Genomic DNA, 15212 nt, shown 5'->3' with positions numbered 1-15212 from the left:
TTTTTTTTTTTTTTTTTTTTTTAATAATGAGGAGTTACCAAGTCTAGAAAGAACCAGATTTGAGGAAGTGAGATGAGCAATGGTGGCATGATGGGGTAGTAGACCAGAGAATGATTTACCTTGAATTCAGCCTATTCTTGGGGAAGTGGTAGGTAATTAAGGAGAGGTTGTATGCTGGTTCAGACTGCGAGTGAGTCAAAATTCAGGGGTCTGAGAGAGGAAAGGAATCTGACCAAAGTTTGGTTAACAGGGATTTTGTTTTGATTGATCAATAAGGACAACACAGTTCAGCTATTCATTTATGAAGCAAAGAAAGGGTATTTATAGGTCTGAGTCTGACTTTGTCATAGGTAAACAAGGGGGGCACCCTTGAGCCTTATCTAAGTCATCAGAGGAAGAATGTTTATTTTCAGTAAGCCATTTCCAAACATAAAAGGGTAAGGGGATTTCATTAACCTTCCCTGTTTTCCAGAGTCACAGGGCTTGGATAAACTCCAACTTCGTCAGTCCCTCCTTTTTTACAAGCCTAATGATATGTACTAATTGCTTAACTCAGAGTAGTCATAGATCTCTCAAGTGGGGCAAAGTAGAGTCTAATAGTTTTCTGAAGATTCTTGTTAACATTGTTTCTGAAAAATCACTTGAGCCATCTACTAAGAAGTGGTGACAAATGCCAGTTATTTTGTGCATCTTAATAGAGGGATGCCTAAAATGCAAATAGAAATATTAACATATGGTCTTCCCTGGTGGCGCAGTGGTTGAGAGTCCGCCTGCCTATATAGGGGACACGGGTTCGTGCCCCGGTCCGGGAGGATCCCACATGCCATGGAGCAGCTGGGCCCGTGGGCCATGGCCGCTGAGCCTCGGCGTCCAGAGCCTGTGTTCCGCAACGGGAGAGGCCACAATAGTGAGAGGCCTGCATACAGAAAAAAAAAAAAAGAAAAGAAATATTAACATAAAAGTTTTAATTAAAGTTCAAGAGGTTAGTGGCTTAAAATATTTTTATTATGCAGCACTGCTTGTTGAGTTGTTAAAGCTAAGAGGTTGAAACTCTTAGTGATATTTTCCACAGCCATGGAATATAAGGGCATGCATGGCCTGAGAATTTAACAGACTCCCTCAGTGACCCAGGCAGCAGCTCTTCCAGGGAAAAAATCCAGCCCACACATGGTCAGCTGAAGTGATGAGTCCTTTCAGGTATATATCAAGTCATTGGGCCTTATGTCACAATTCTTCAGATCTGGGGAAAAAGATGAGCTACAGGCAACATAAAGTTCCAATGAGGATTTAGGCTGTCAGATTTTAGTTCTCAGTGTCATTAAGTTAGGAGGAAGGAGAAAAATTGGATATGTTTGTTTGGAGAGTTGTTGCCAGATATTAAAAGAAACTGGAAGATTTGAAATTTTGGTAAGGATTGACATTGTCCAAAATAACAGAATTCAATCCAATTAATAGGTAGGTAACAATATATTTTTTAAATGCTATCAGTTACCTGAAAATTACATAGAGGGGGAAAAATAGCTCAAAAACAATAAATAGGGCCAGACTCTGATAATCCACTAGGGTGTACTGTAGTTATCCAATAACACACAAAATTTCTCTTTCTATTCACCTCCATTTTGATCAAAGATAATACCAAAGAAAGATTATTTTTGATCACAAAATAAGGCTGATTTCATTAGATTTGACCTGATTATTTACATAAGTACTACAAGAATGGTAATTTAATATACAGGCTTTTATAAATTTGTTTTGTGGGACGTTTTCATAAAGGATCTCAGATTGGGTTTTTGAGTCTCCTGAGGCTAGGAAGTCAAGCCAAGAACTTACCAGGAAATTTTTCCTGTAGTACCTACTGATTTTGATAAATTCCTTTCTTCTTAATGAACTCAAAATATCTTACAAGCCCTCAACCTGCCAGGGAGTTAATTTCCTTAATCATCTATAAGACTGTGAAGTTTGTAAACCAGGCACCAGGCCAGTTTTCCAAGGGAATTTGTAAGCATTTACTCCATGACGTCAACCTTATTAGTTCTTTTAAAGTGTCCAGTCATATCTGAATCAAGTATCATTCTTAAATGTGACATTCCACTCAAAGCCTTTGTTATATAACCAATGTTTCCAATTATGTTCAGTTAACAAGGAGTCCAGATCCTTGTTGAACCCATGCAAATAATTATATTGCCATGTAAATAAGAATATAAGAAATTCCAAATTCTGGAGGGATCAGGCAGGCAGAAAGGCACAAATGTTTTATTCTCATTTACAAAAAGCATAGCATATTAAATTCTTATAAGCTATAAATAGCTTAAGAGAAAAGAAAAGTTTCTTTTTTCTGGAAAATTGAGCATCAGCAATATTCCAAAAGAAACCCATAATCATCCCTCATCAGTTCTTTTAGTCCTGTGCAATCAATTCTTGTTTCAACCATCTTGGGTTGGCAGTCTAATGAATCCATCAGCTTCTCAATTAGAATTCTAGAAATCCTCACTCCATCCAGTGGTAGGATCTCAAAGCTATTTAAGCAGTGTCATCAGAAACCTGTGCCCAAAATTACCTGCCATAGTCCTTACCATGGGTCTCTGACAAAACCCTCTTTTGTTGAAGATGAAGCACTCTGGCCTATGGTTGATTACAAGCACAATCGTGGAGATATCAGAGTAAAACTGTCTGCAAATTACTAAAGTTTTAAAATGAATGATGGAAGTTTATTACAAAAATAAGGCAATTAACAAGGAAATTTGTTGCTTCTATGGTGTACAACATTTTTTTTAAAAACTGAAATTATGATTGATAACACTATACTGTTGACTAATATCAGGCAAAGCAGCATCAGGACTCAAATAAAAACATCATGAACAGCAAGGACATTGCCATATCTCTAGGAACTTCATATAGTTTCTGAAATGTTTATATTTAACAATATTTTACACATACAAATTTAACCTAAAGAAGGTTAAGCATCTCTTCTGATATGATGACACTTCCCATGTATCTCATAACATATCAAATAAACCTTATCATTTTTAGCACCTCTCTTTTTATAAAGTAGAAGAACAGATCCTCTGTGATTTTCCAGGGGCCCTCTAGGAAATCTCAAAGACAGTATTAGGTGCAAAAAATATTTAAGATTTGATTTTGGGAATGCAAAATGACAAAAGTTATTAAATTGGATTACCAAAGTGACAGTAAAAGACTTTAAAAGTAAATAAAGAGGGCTTCCCTGGTGGTGCAGTGGTTTAGAGTCCGCCTGCCGATGCAGGGGACACGGGTTCGTGCCCCGGTCCGGGAAGATCCCACGTGCCGCAGAGCGGCTGGGCCCGTGAGCCATGGCCGCTGAGCCTGCAAGTCCGGAGCCTGTGCTCCGCAACGGGAGAGGCCACAACAGTGAGAGGCCCGCGTTCCACCAAAAAAAAAAGTAAATAAAGAGGTAACGTAACGTTAGCTTCTTTTTGAAAGTGCAAAGACTTTGTTCTTCTAAATAATCAAGGACATGATAAAGTCAACATAAAGCACTGGAAACTCTTTTGATAAGACACAGAATCTTTACCTTCCAGGCAAATAACTCAGAAGGTAAAGAAAATCTTTTTACAAACTCATATTAAGAGGAGACCAGTAATCTAAGAAAATTTTAACAAAGAGAAAACAAAAATCAATTTTTTATGAGTATAATATTTCATATTTCATCTCATTTTAAAATCTTGAGAATAAACCCATGAAAACCTAGCTAACATTTACCATAACAAATAAAATTCCCTTTTTGCAAACCCTGTATAACTTTCCGTATTCATTTTGCTATTTTTCTACACTTACATCTTTCTCATTCTGGAATAAAGTTAATTTACTTTAGGAAAAAAAATACACTTTTTTTTCTTTAATAAAAACATATCCTACATGCTGTGTATACTTAATTTAGCATAAGTCTGTTTTAAATTACTGAAAAATCTTGAAAACTATCTGCAAGCTAACATACTCCACAACCTAATTGTTGGAAAAAAATTTTCAGAGTAAGTTAAATTTCATTACTTTCTGGGGATTTTAAGTTTATATAAGTGCTGTTTAATAGAGCTCATTGATAGGGTTTATATGATATAATTTGGTAATACTCTCTGAAGGTAGGACTATACTACATGTGCATATATACAGACATACAGACAAAAATAGCTTAAGTTTCAATTTAAAAATCTTAGCTATGTTTCAGTCATAAACAAGAGAAAATACAAAATTTACTAGTTTATATGGAAGAGCTAACTTGTTCTTTCCTCACCTGTATATTTTTACAAGGAATGTTCCTCTGGAAGATGACACAAGTTGATTTTACCTGCTCCTGACCAATAACTGCTGAGAAAAACCATTAAGAGTTCATTTGCCATGATGATTCTCTTATGGAGAATACAGACAAAGAACTGAGGAGAAACCAAGGGGCCATCTGGGTGTCTCCAAAGCCCATCTGAGTGTGTCAAACATCTAGCTTGTTTCCAACCACCTGTTTCGGCCTCTGATGGTTGAATAGGAGAAGAGGATTTAAATGACATTAGGGAATTGAGAGGCTGGAGTGGGAAGGGAAAGGTCTGGTAAGGGTGGATAGAGGGGTGGAGTAGGTTGAGGTGTTAAAAGGGTCAGATAAAAGGATTCAAGGTAGTTTTAGGAAAGATGGAAGATTGACTTTTGTTTTCTCTTTGTTAAAATTTTCTTAGATTACTGGTCTCCTCTTAATATGAGTTTGTAAAAAGATTTTCTTTACCTTCTGAGTTATTTGCCTGGAAGGTAAAGATTCTGTGTCTTTTCAAAAGAGTTTCCAGTGCTTTATGTTGACTTTAGAAGAGAGGGAGGGAGAAGGGAGGGGTGATGGGAAGAGAGAGGCTTAGATGAGCCAGTGTGGGGATATCCCAGGTTTCCCTGAGATGCTATTTGAGTTCTAAATTGCCTTTGGTAAAAGTTTACCATTACTGGGTGATACTAGACTGAATTAGTGCTGTAATAGCAAAGCATACAGTCAGTGGAAGAAGACTGAGAGTTACCCATGGGATTTACACTGAAGAGAAAAATGAAAAAAAAAATCTGTTAAGAACCTAGGGGAGAATTCTACTTGATTAATTTCCTCACACAATCCCTGGGGCAGAGAGCCAAGGGAACCCCATAGGAAATCTCTGAGGTCAAAGGAAAGGAGGAAATGCCCTGCACAGTTCTCAGGTATGGAAAACCTAGGAAAAGCAGAAGAGGCTTCAGAGAAGGGAAAAAACATAATCTCTTTGTCTGAAAAAATTAAAATAACTCCTTACCACGCTACAACAGACAATATGTCTGGCACACTGGTTTGAGTATTGAACTCAATGAAGGATCTGAGAATCACTTAGCAGCAGAGGAGTTAAAAGACCCACAAGGTACCATAACCTATGAGGGGATGGTGGGAGTCCATAGGTGAGTACCAATCTCAGTCCAAGCACCAGAATATGTCAAATAAAGGACAAATTCAGGACCTAGATAAGGAGAGACTTATCTCTCCTTAAGAAAGGCTTATTACAAAACAGGGGAAAGGAACTCTAGGAATAGGAGGAGAGAATTTATTGCAATAGGAAGAATGTTCTGACCAAGAGATTTGCCAGCATTGCAAAGATTAGATAGAAAGGGGCTTTTGCTTTACAAAGAAGAGTATTAAAGACTACAAAACTGGGTTTGGGAATATGGTATGAGGAAGGATGGTGTGATTGGATGGTGGGTCAGTGACTGTTTTACACTGAAAGCCAGCCTACTCTCAAGAGGGTCTTATGGAAGGGTTGCTATATGTTTAGGCTGAGAGTGGGTCAAAGTTCAGGGATATGGAGGATGGTAGAGAATCTTAACCAAAGTTCAGTTGACAAGCATTTAGTTCTGACTAATCAGTGGAAACAAAGCAGTTCAGCTAATCATTTATAAGGCAATGAATGGGAAGTTTCATATCTGTCTGGTCTTGTTACAGGTAAGCAAAGGAGACATTTGTGAATTTTATCTAAGTCATATGGAGAAGAGTGCTTCTTTTTATAGTAAGCCATGGCTGGGAACATGAAAAGGTGACAGAGTTTCATTAATCCTCGTGTTTTCTAGGATCACAAGGCTCAGTAAATTTCAGCATAATCACTCTCAATCCTGTTGCCACAGATGCTATTGCTCTTAAGTCATCTACATTACTTTCCTTCGATCTGTCAAGGTGAGGGCCTTAGATATTCATTAGAACAGCAGGATAAATTGAACACTAGGCTATTAAAGAATGCCCCGCTTTTACTAAGGAAAACCGAGTATCTTAAGTGTCTTACTTAAGTGTCTTAAGGAAACTCCCTGTCTTTAAATCTGTCTCCATTATGACTGGCCAAAGTTAAGTTCAAACAGGATCATTTCTCATTTATATATCCTGATTTGTGGCATATGGACCATGGACTTAAAAGCATTTGGGGAAAGGTGGTGTGGCATATCTTAGAGATGGAATAAATAGTGTGAATATAGAATAGAGAACCTAAACAAATGGGTGGAACATTTAAATTTGCTATGGAGGTACTATAAGTCCTGAAGACAAAGTCAGGTCACATTCTAGAATATCAGTAAACAATCAAAAGAAAAGATAAGGTGAGAGAAGGTAAGATGGACTCAGGTCCAATTTTGTAAGACAGCATGGACAGAAATAAAATCAATACAATTTAATGTAATAAGGCATTATTAAGTGCATAATATTTGCAAGAAAATTCTCAGGTCACATAAGGCCAAGAATAAAATATGGGTATTTAAATTGGGGGGGTGGATCCATGTGTAGAAATAGGGTCTAAAGACATAAGCAAACGTGAATTAAGGTTAAATTTGGATACAAAGAAGTAAGTAGGAATCAAGTAACTGACATGAGGACTGTGAATAGAGGTTAAAGGTTTGGAATACAGAGCACATCTCTACACAGGCAGTCAAAGAATGACCATGGCCAGGCCAATTATTGCTTGTTTTGTTTTTGAGTTTTAATAATAATTATATTTTAAATAAGACTTTTTAGTTACCTTGATTACAGAAAAAGATAGCACAATGTAGGGGAATATTTTTAGAGTTATCAAACTTCATCTTTGTGTATTATTTAAATATTTGATTTAAAAAATTTTCAGATACTTATTCCTTATATTCTCAAGTAATTTAAAGTTACATGATGATTTAATATACAATATCAAGCAAGATTCTTTTAATGTAATGTTTTAACCAAAAAGGTAGTGGTTTGATTTGTTTTACTCTTCTTAATAAGAAGAGTGTGACCCTATTTATTTTTCCCCATGAGAAAAAGATCTGTCACCAGTTTGGACAGTTTTAAAGTTCCATGCTCCATAGTAATACTGTAAAGTTTAGTTTAAGGACAATCCATGATCACATTCCCCAAATGTCATGCCTACTTCTCTCTCTCTCTCTCCCTCCCTCTCTCTTTCTTTCTTTCTCTCCTCCTACTCTCTTTCTTCTCTCTCTCAAATCCTAGCAAGAAAATTTAGGAGATAAATTTGACATAAATTTACTAAGCATCTTCTTTCTGTCATGCATTGTTAACTTCTGCTGAATACAGATAAGATTCTAGAAAAAGGACCTGGTCTACAGTAGCTTGCAGTTTATTGTGTAGCATCGTGTCTCTTTTACTTGATTTTCTCAAAGTATCTAGAAAATCAAGAACCTTTTCCAGAGCCTTTCCCAGAACCATAAAAAAAATAAAATCTGCAAGAAAACTACTTATTTTCTACTTTTATTATTACAACAGTTTTTTAAAAAAATAATGCTTCTGGACCAGGCTTTGTAATGTTTTACAGAAATGTGACTTGATACATTATTTTTAAAAGGCGATTTGATGGCCAGAACAAGAGTTAGGAAGAAAGCAGCAACAGCCTAATACATCCTGATGTTTCTTGCCTGGGGAAAAACATGCCCTGGTTCCTATTCTCACATTTTCTGGCAGCTTAAATAAGTAGTCACCGTACTGTTTGTCTACCACCTACTGGAGAATAGGAAGAATCAAAGGAAGAGATGGGGTAATATGATTCCAGAGCACACCCAGCAGACTATGGAGCTGCTGCTGTCATATACACAAGGCTGTACTCTACTGGAGATATGGGGCCTTAAGCAGAAGGTTACTTAAACCCCAAAAACATATGTGAAACTATTGGAAAAGAAAAAATCCAATAAGCCAGAAGGCTAAATTAACCTGCCCGGTGGAGTGTAGAATGTGGCTGCTCTTGGCAGAAGCAGTGAATTCTGGGCTTTATGTCGATGTTATAAATTTATTCCCTTTTAATATCTCTATCAAAACCTTGCCCCAGTTAAATTGTAAATCAATTGACCAAGGTAATTGACTTATCCTGAGTCAGATGTTTGTGTATGGTAATTTTGCCTCCAGAAAAGGAAACAGCCTGCTTGTGGTTTCTTAACCATTTGGCAGTCAGGAGAAAAACATCAGGTCTGGCCAATAATGCAGCTGCAAGAGTAAATGTGAGGCAGGAGAAAAGGATGAGGAACTTTACCCTCCCAGTGGGAAAGAGATGTTGCTGGATTGGCAGGACTTTCTCTGAGGAGTAATAGAATTTGTTCTGATAACAAGCAGGTCATAATAATTACTCTCACCTTTCTATAGCTTTTCAGTTGCCATTACCCACTTATGGCAGCTTATGTAGAAAAGTTGGATTAAAAATTAAGGGTACTGATTATTATAACTAGATAAGTAAAAGGATAACAATTTTACTCAATTAAAGGCCTTGGCAAAGTGGCCCAAAATAAATCACAAAGGGAATCAACACACAAAGCCATCTTATGAAACTGTCTGACTTTACATTCACAAAGATGGAATGTGGTCATTTTGGCCAAAGCAGAACTCATCTGAGGTAAAGAGCCAGTGCCCATAAAAGTAAATACAACAAGAAGTGATGGCAATTCTAAATGGCAAGCAAAAAGATACGAAATTTTGTGCTCTTAATTTGCATCTTCTTAATAAGTCTGCTATCATTTTAGTTAGAAAAGCAATTTAGTTAGAAGCCAAAGTCTTGGACCATTTTGTTCACTGACATGTTGCTAGCATCTGGCCTTATTCCTAGATTCAGTGGGGCTCATAAAACATTTGTAAATGAATTGATGACATTATATAATAGAGGAGTAAATGAATGGGTGGCTAAACATTAACAATAAATAACAGAGATGTTAAAAGTTCCCTTGAAAATCCTAAAATATGAGTAGGGGATACTATCAAATTAAGCCTAGAAATTACAAGGTGTTCTTTTTCTAATGATTCAATTTTAATATAAAAAGACCACATAAAAATATAGTCACAACACAATACATATGACTATATAGCTCTTTTATCATAATTGTAGAAAATGCCTCATGAAATTGAGAAATATTTTTTTTACCTCTGTACACCTGTCTGACTCTTCTCCCCCTTCTATCTTAGTTGTCTTCATTTCCACTTGCTCACATTCTAGTATAGTCTATTTATTCTTCCTCTTCCTTTCATCTTTTTTCTGTTCTCTCCACCCTTCCCATTCATATTCTATCTTTCTCCACTTTATTCAGAACTACATCAAAAGTTCTCCCTGGGCAAGTAAACATACCATTTCACTCACTCTACCTACCTCTAAATGACTATGACCTCTAAACATTTGTTCTGCTGCCTCCTTGGCCTGCATCTCCTCCTGCCTTTCTTCTTTTCTCTCCCTGGTCAGTTATTCATGCTCAAGGGCATGACAAAACTTTATTTTCTCTAAACAACTTTCACCAGTCCCATCAGAGAGAGTCGATTATTCCCTCCTTTGAGCCTTTGCCATATAGTGAAAATCTCTATTCTAGCACCTATCACATATTATTAGTATTTTTTCCTTTGCTTCTTCTCAGCTTGTAACTTCCTAAGAGTAATGGTTATAACATATTCACTTTATATCCACAGTTCTGGGCAGATAGTAAGTGCTCAGTATTTGAATAAATGAATGAAACATTAGGGAACTGAGAGTTGAGATTTGGTGAACATATATGGTTTATATTAATGTTTACTTACTCAAAAATCTAAAAGAGTCACTGTTTTTATAAGATTAAACAAATTAAAATTTGAATGCATTATTTAAATCCTAAATAAAAATACCAAAAGTATTTGCAAAATTCGAATGAGACAAGTGAAACTTAAATCCAAAGATGACATCTTTTCATCTTTTATGAACACAACTTGTTCATGGACATCTGTATATATATATATGTATATACACTTAAACACACACACATATATATGTAACTGATATCTACATATGAAAGACTTTATAGAAACTGAAATAATGCTTTCACAGTATTAACTATGAATATCTGTGTGTAATGTGATCAATTAACTCGAATCCTGACTAGAATTTATTTCCCTACATAGCATTATCGTCTTTTTCTATTCATTTCATGCGCTCTTGTATTTTCTGGACCCATTTCATTCAGTGCCAGTGCATCTGATTGGACTGTAAAGCATGAAATGTGTAGCATCAAAACACAGCTGGAACCAATGCCATTCTTTAGCCAGCTGGCATGAGCCATTGCTGTAGAAAGCAGCTGACTTCTGTTTTGATAGAGTAAGCATTCCAACGTGTGCTGCTTGTAATTCACTCATCACCCAACAAACAAATTAGTCTAGAAAAGAAATATATCAGCCACTGAGAGGAATGGGATTGATTGATAAAGGGGCTATCACATATTCCTGTTTGTGGTACATAGTGTGCTTCTGATGCTTTTAGCAAAGCAGTTTACACCACTTGTAGTACTTTCATCAGCAAGGCAAGAAGTTGGTATGAAAAAAACCCTTGAAAATTTTTAGGACTCAAGGAAGAAAGTAGAGAAAAACTTGGGCAATAGACTTTATCTATGTAATAATGCGTATAAATCTATCTATCTATCTATCTATCTATCTATCTATCTATCTATCTATCTATCTATCTTTTTCCACATAATGAGGGACAGGGTTTCATTTAACCTTTGCTTAAATTTCACCAGGAACACAAAACGCACCATTCTACCAGGTAGCCAATTCTCTAATTACCCACATCCAGTGACTTAGAAAGTTAACTGCATTTTTATAATCTCCACTTGTTAGTCATGACTGTGATACACAGCAGTGCAAAATGAGTCTGCTACCACCTTCCATCTGAAAACTCTCCAGGTTTTTGAAGAGAGCTAGTCTTTTTATCCAACCCTTTTGGTCACTAGCCTAAATAAACCCCCTTCTTCACAGTATGCAGTTTTCTAATATTGTACTACAATGATTCTTTCCTGTATACCCACAAAGTTTGTCACTGTCCCTTTCATTTAAATTATTGTGCCAGATTTAGAAATAAAGAGATCTTAGAACTGTGGCTTATGTTGGATTTATTCACTAAATATTGAGAATAACACATGATTAATAAGCTTGAAAGTGACCTTTTTCATGTTATATACATATATTTTTTTAAATTAATTTATTTAATTTTTATATTTATTTTTGGCTGTGTTGGGTCTTCGTTTCTGTGCGAAGGCCTTCTCTAGTTGCGACAAGCGGGGGCCACTCTTCATCGTGGTGCGCGGGCCTCTCACTGTCGCGGCCTCTCCCGTTGCGGAGCACAGGCTCCAGAGGCGCAGGCTCAGTAGTTGTGGCTCACGGGCCTAGACGCTCTGCGGCATGTGGGATCTTCCCGGACCAGGGCACGAACCCGCATCCCCTGCATTGGCAGGTGGATTCTTAACCATTGCACCACCACCAGGGAAGCCCTTCATGTTATATTATTTGTTTATTTCTGTTTAATAAATTATTACAGTCTTAGATGCTTAAAATAGTGCACATTTATTATCTCACTGTTTCTGTGAGTCAGGAATCTAGGCTCAGCTTAGCTGGGCCCTCTGCTAGGATGTCATAAGGTTGCCATAAGTGTCATCCAAACTATGTTCTCACCTGAGGCTCAACAGGGAGAAATTCATTTCCAAGCTCACTCACTCAGGTTGTTGGCAGAATTCATTTCCATGAGGCTGTAGAACTCCCCTGGCCTCTTACAGGCTGATGGATGGAGGCTTCCCTCAGGTCCCAGAGGCCACCCTCAGCAACTTGCCTGTGAGCTTCCTAACAGGTATGCTTACTTCCTCAAAGCCAGCAAGGGAGAAATCTCTAGAGCAAGTCTGCTGGCAAGATGAAGTCTTTTATATGGTAACGTAATTGTGGGAGTAACATATCATCACCTTTGCCATTTTCTATTGGTTAGAAACAAGCCACAGATCCCGCCCACATTCAAAGAGGTTAAGGTTAAAAACAAACAAACATGTGATCACCAGCAGGTAGGGATTATAGGGGCCCCCCTTAAGTCTTTCACCAAACACATAATGAATCAAAATAGTATCAAGTGATATAACATCTGAGTATAGGATAGTGATTTATTTTTAATGTTTCATAGAACTTCTTAGAAAACAAAACTGCCATGAGCCTTCTCTATTTCTTTGGGAGTGAGCACTGAGTCCTAGTACATGTGATGGATTGAACTAATTACCTCAGTTTTTCAAACCTCTCCGTACCCAGCCTTTTTCCATGCAATGTTGCAGTCCATGTTCACTGTGAACAGTGCTTTACTCTCCTAACTACTTGAATCTAAGTTCAAAAATATTACCTGTTATGTTAGTTTTATAGGGCTGTACAAAACTAACAGTGCAAAATGAGTTAGTGTGGCAACTAATACATTTTGAGTTAGTGTCATTGTGGTAATATAGCCACAAACTTGGTGGCTTAGAACAACAAAAATGTATTATCTCAAGTTCTGCATGGCAAAGGTCCAAAATCACTATATCAGCAAGGTCACATGGCCTCCAGAGGCTCTAAGGAAGAATCATTCCTTGACTCTTCCACAGCTGGTAGTGGTTGCAGACATTTCATGATTTGTTGCTGCCTAACTCTAATATCTGCCTTTGTCTTCACATGGCTTTCTCTTCTGTGTCTAGGTCTGCCTCTCTTCTCTCTCTTATAAGTACCCTTGTCACTGGATTTAGGGTCTAGCACAATAATCCAGGATGATCTCATCTTGACTTCTTTAACAATTATATCTGCAAGATGCTTTTTTCAAATATGCTCTTGGTCACAGGTTCTGGGATGTGGACATATTTTTAGGGACACTATTCAATCTACTACACCTGCTTTGACCAATGAGAAGCTCAGTGGATGTGATGTGACAGAACACTTGTGAGATCTGGCTTCCCCTCTTGCGCTTCTGCCATCTCCATGAAAAGAACGTACTTGAGCTAGCCACCAGGTCGTAGGAGGAGTTAAACATGGTACTACAGATATGGTACCCCAGCCAAATCCTGACTAGAACTAAATCCCAGCATTTGTAGACACAAGAGAGAGTCCAGTTAAACTCAGTAGAATCCAACCAGGCCCAACCAAGATCATTTAACCTACACAAATATGCAAGAAATAAGTATTTACTATTGTATGACACTGTAATTCTGTGGTTGCTTGTTAGGCAACAACTATGTAACTACATATGTATGTATGTATTTCCCTTTTAACATCTTTAGGATCCATTCTGTGCTAAATGTTCCTCTAATCTCCTCTAACTTCAGAAACAAAAGTTTTCACTTCTGACTCTTGCATTTTTTCTGAGCAAAGCTTGCTCCCAGAAAAGTAATTCCCAAAATTAATTCATGCTAATATGAAAATTTAAGTCGTTTAAATTTCTCTGAGGTTTCTTAATTTAGCATTAATGAGATAATAGCTATGAGACACATATTATTACCATGCCATTTTCAGCCCACCAGAAAACTGAGGCACAGATGATTGAGGTAAGTTGCCCAGAGTAACACAGTTAGTAAACAGTGCAACTTTGTTTAATCCAGACAACCTAAACTCCAGGGACTCTGTTGTTACCCTATACTCTCTCATACCCATGAAGATAGAATAAAATTCTGCTCCTTTACTCAACACTGTGAAGCATTAGTGACAGAGGTCAGGTGGAGGAAGATTATTATGAGAAGGGATTCCTGAAATACAGAATTTGAAAATAATTTTCTAAGACCTTTGGGAAAGCTGGGGGCCTGTATTTCTGCTGCAGTTCTTATCTGTATCCAGTCCAACCCTAAATATACAAATGTAAGAATTTACCTTCCACTGTTAGCCATATGCCCCATGATTTTCTACTGAATATTCTTATAATTCAAAATGTTTCTTTAAAAATTTATAATGCATTTTATGTTCACTAAGCATTCAGTCATATATCGGCTTAGATTTCCTCCCCACAGGATGGTTGATATGGTGTAAATATTGCCTAATCTTGCCTTATAGAGTGCATAGTATGTCACTGGCATTTATTGATTTTTCCATTTGCTTAGGCTCACAATGCATATTAATATAAATTTAACACTAATGCACAATCCACATTTTTTGCAATACATGTAGTATAGAATTTTAACAATGAGATTAAAATTTTAATATTAAAAGTATGTGTTATATATGCTAGGGAAGTATAGAACAATTCTAATGTGTTATGACAAATTATCTAATATAAGGGTAAAAAGAGAGACCTTGGACATGGACCCAATTGTTTTCCAATACTGGCTCCAGTTTTTACTTGCTGTGGGACCTTGAGTGTGTTATTTAACTTATTTTAAATACAATCTTCTTTTCTGTATAACACATATAATAACTCATATTAATAGTGATGAATATAAATTATTTTAATCACCTTACAAAAAGATTTACTATTGTAACAAAATTTCTTTCATATCTTTAGGCTCCTTTTCTTCCAAAATAACTGTGCCATATTTACTGTTGATCTTTTGGTGACGGTGATACAGTGCTTCTTCTACGTCAGCCACAATGTTACGAGATTAGAAATCAAGTACAAGAAAAAAACTGCAAACAGCACAGACATGTGGAGGCAAAACAATATGCTACTAAACAATCAATTGATTACTGAATAAGTCAAAGAGGAAATAAAAAAATATACCTAGAGGCAAAATGAAAATGAAAATACTACAATCCCAAAACTATGGGATGCAGGGGGAGGAGTCAAGGTGGTGGAATAGGAGGACACAGAATTCATCTCTCCTCACAGGTACATCAAGAATACATCTACAAATGGAACAGTTCTCACATAGCACCTGCTGAACATTAGTGGAAGACTTCACACACTGAAAAGGACAAGAAAAATCCCCTCGCAACTGGGTAAGATGAAAGAAAGAAAAAAGAGGACTCAAAA

Source organism: Neophocaena asiaeorientalis, unplaced genomic scaffold (genome assembly GCF_003031525.2).
Source record: "Neophocaena asiaeorientalis asiaeorientalis breed wild unplaced genomic scaffold, Neophocaena_asiaeorientalis_V1.1 scaffold284, whole genome shotgun sequence".
NCBI classification, from domain to species: domain Eukaryota; kingdom Metazoa; phylum Chordata; class Mammalia; order Artiodactyla; family Phocoenidae; genus Neophocaena; species Neophocaena asiaeorientalis.
Note: the sequence above shows the minus strand (reverse complement) of the source record.